Here is a 4,222-nt window from a genome sequence, read left to right on the forward strand (position 1 = left end):
GATGAGCTGGGTTTGTAGTGGAAAAGATTTCACCCTCTGGTTGAATGTTGCATATATCGTCATACCACTGGTATTTAATTTCCTTGCGTTGTGTTTATTTGTTTTAATATTATGGTATATGATTAAACGGAGGACATGTTTAGCTATATCTCAAAAGTGAGGAACACTGTTAGAACGAAATAAAATCAGAATGAATTATTATAATTACTGCAGTAGACGACATTGAAGTTTCTCAGAGGAAATTCCGTAGTGTTCTACAAATATTCCTGATTAATTGATTGCTGATTATCAACACGATACTTGGTAATCGGAAACCTTTGCTACTTTGACATCCGCTCGAAGAGAAATGAACAGAACACTTAGTCTTCCCAGTGTCGAACTGGAGTAGAGTCGACCAATCGAACTGAGAGTTGAGGACCAACTAGGCCTTGTCATTTGACATCCACCACACATATTAAATTGTTCTTGTTGTTGTAATCGAACCCCCACTCTAAAAACCTGCTGCTCCTCCTCCCCATTCATAATTCCTCCCACCTTCCAAACCCCGAGGTAACCTGTGTACAATAGAGAAACAGCAAGTGCATCCAGCATGAAGATGAGGCGAATCTCAGATATGCCTCCCCCTTCTTTACCACCCCCTGAACGGGGGATATATGGTCAACACTCACCCCTCTGCTGTCGCTCAGCCCCCTCGTACCCTATACTACCCGAAACATAAAGTGTATTGTCCTGCAATAGGTGGTGTCAGCTGGATCAAATACGGAATTCTCTCATACGTCTCTTAGTAGCGTGCAAGTTTGATAGTACAGCCAGTGTGTGCTCCAATAGAGCTCTGGGTAACTTCGATAGATTAAAACATTCGCTCTATTTTGTTGTGGCAATCTGATGGCCGCTCTTCAATAGTAGAGCATTAAATATATTTTCTGAACCATAAAGTACAGTGCATCATTGGGGTATTAGTTAGAAAGCTTTAATGATCAGTGAGGAGGAACTGGTTTGGCTCAGGTGTTTTGTCTAAAGGGTCTTTCGCCTTGTAATGGTAATGGTATCTGTCGATGATAAGTTTCTATTCCACCGAGCTCAATAGCTGCAGTCGCTTAAGTGCGGCCAGTATCCAGCATTCGGGAGATAGTCGGTTCGAGCCCCACTGTCGGCAGCCCTGAAGATGGTATTCCATGGTTTCCCATTTTCACACCAGGCGAATGCCGGGGCTGTACCTTAATTGAGACCACGGCCGCTTCCTTCCACTTCCTAGACCTTTCCTATCCCATCATCGCCATAAGACATATCTGTGTCGGTGCGACGTAAAGCAAACAAAATTCTATTCTAAGAGTTCTGACTGTCGTTCATTTTCGAGTTCTGTACCTAGAACATATGATCTAATGATTTTTGTTTCATTTTCAGACAATAATAATAATAATAATAATAATAATAATAATAATAATAATAATAATAATAATAATAATAATAATAATAATAATAACGACAGTACAACACAGTTGTCAAACCAGAAACCCTTTATGCATCAGAAACTCTGATAATTGTTGGCAGATCACAAATAAAAATATCGAAAAACAAGAGGAGATAAAACTCAGGAAAATTCTAGGACCTACATGCGAAAATGGTATTTGGATGAAAAGGAAATCACAGGAAATCTATCAAGTAACAGTAAAAAATCACAGACACCATTAGAAAAAAGGAGAGATTAAAATTCTTTAGTTACCTGATCAGGATGGATAACAATAGGCTAACAAAAAAAATACCAAATCTCGCAGTATCTCTAAAAAATTACAACTGGCTTACAGAAATAAACAAAGATCTTCAGGAAGTTAGTATAAATGGAGAGATCTTGCAAGACAGAAAAGATCTGAAATCTCATAAACAAACATAAATTTTCCGATCAACCTAAAAGGCAAGCTACAGGATGGACGGAAGAACGCAAAAAGAAGCACAGCGAAAGGATGAAGAGATTTCGGAAGACAAGAAGAAACGAAACGTTGTGCTAAATAAGTTCACACGCGCTCCGTAGTTGGGCATAACGAATCAATAATAATAATAATAATAATAATAATAATAATAATAATAATAATAATGGTTCATGGTGTGGGTTACTGTAGTCACTTCCTAGTTCGTGAACCATGGGCAACGGCTGAGTGGCCTGGTAAGTGGTCCTGAGAGTCGGGATACCAGTTGCTATGGAATGGGAGTGGGCATCTCGGACATATCATCCTGAGTCATGGCCCTCTTTGTGCTCAGACGGCTAGGACTAACCCGTTAGAGGAGAGATCCTCACTTGGACTATGTGCAAGTAGGGTAGCATCCTGCTTCATGAATTTACCGACCTCAGAACATTTTAAGCAAGCCTCGGACCTATGGGAATAACGGAGTCCTATTCCCATTTTACAGGCGAGGTACTCGTTGGAAATGGCGAACGAAATGGAATTTGTTGGGGACCTCTCAATATTCATGGGACTTATGGAAGAAAAGAAAGTAGAACTGGCTGAGTCAGCAAAAAGGATGCATCTGGATGTGCTAGGAGTAAGTGATATTCGGTAGAGGGGAGATAACGAGAAAACGATAGGAGATTATAAAGTGCACTTGACGGGTGTTAGAAAGGGAAAGGCAGAGTATGGGGTAGGGCTGTTTATCAGGAATACCACTGCACACAACATAGTTTCTGTTAGGCACGTAAATGAGCGAATAATGTGGGTAGATTTGTCAGTTGGAGGAATTAGGACGAGAATTGTCTCAGTTTATTCACCATGTGAGGGTGCAGATGATGATGAAGTTGACAAGTTTTATGAAGCATTGAGTGACATCGTAGTCAGGGTCAACAGCAAGGATAATAAAATATTGTTAACGGGTGATTTCAATGCGAGAGTTGGAAATAGAACTGAAGGATACGAGAGGGTGATTGGTAAATGTGGGGAAGATATGGAAGCTAATGGGAATGGGAAGCGGTTGCTGGACTTCTGTGCTAGTATGGGTTTAGCAGTTACGACTACATTCTTCAAGCATAAGGCTAGTCACCGCTACACATGGCAGGCTAGGAGTACCAGATCCGTAATAGACTATATCTTAACCGACTTAGAATTTAGGAAGTTTGTTAGGAATGTACGATCTTTCCGGGGACTTTTCGATCTTACAGACAACTATCTGATGTGTAGTGAACTAAGTATCTCTAGGCCTAGGGTAGAAAAAATGAAATCTGTCTGCAAACGAATAAGGTTAGAAAATCTCCAGAACGAGGAAAATAGACAGAAGTACATGGATATGATTAGTTATAAATTTCGAACATTACACAGAAAGCAGGTTCAGGATATAGAAAGAGAATGGGTGACTTACAGAGATGCTGTAGTAGAAACAACAAGAGAATGCCTAGGAACAACTGTGTGAAAAGATGGGGAAAATCGAACATCTTGGTAGAACGATGAAGTGAGAGCAGCTTGTAAACGTAAAAAGAAGGCTTATCAGAAATGGCTCCAAACAAGGGCCGATGCAGACAGGGAATTGTACGTAGATGAAAGAAAAAAAAAAACCGAAACGAATAGTTACTGAATCCATAAAGAAGCAATGAGAAGATTTTGGTAATAACCTTGAAAGGATAGGTCAAGCAGCAGGGAAACCTTTCTGGACAGTAATAAAGAATCTTAGGAAGGGAGGGAAAAAGGAAATGAACAGTGTTTTGGGCAATTCAGGTGAACTCATAATAGATCCTATGGAATCACTGGAGAGGTGGAGAGAATATTTTGAACATCTTCCCAACTTAAAAGGAAATCTTCCTGGTGGTGTTGCTAACAGCCGAGCTCATGGGGAGGAGGAAAATGATGTTGGTGAAGTTACGCTTGATGAAGTGGAAAAGATGGTAAATAAACTCCATTGTCATAAAGCAGCAGGAATAGATGAAATTAGACCTGAAATAGTGAAGTACAGAGGGAAGCCAGGGATGAAATGGCGTTATAGAGTAGTAAGATTAGCATGGAGTGTTGGCAAGGTACCTTCAGATTGGACAAAAGCAGTAATTGCACCTATCTATAAGCAAGGGAACAGGAAGGATTGCAACAATTATCGAGGTATCTCATTGATTAGTATGCCAGGCAAAGTATTCACTGGCATCTTGGAAGGGAGGATGCGATCAGTGGTTGAGAAGAAGTTGGATGAAAACGAGTGTAGTTTCAGACCACAGAGGGGCTGTCAGGATCAGATTTTCAGTATGTGCCAG

The sequence above is a fragment of the Anabrus simplex genome, chromosome 1 (genome assembly GCF_040414725.1).
Source record: "Anabrus simplex isolate iqAnaSimp1 chromosome 1, ASM4041472v1, whole genome shotgun sequence".
NCBI lineage: Eukaryota > Metazoa > Arthropoda > Insecta > Orthoptera > Tettigoniidae > Anabrus > Anabrus simplex.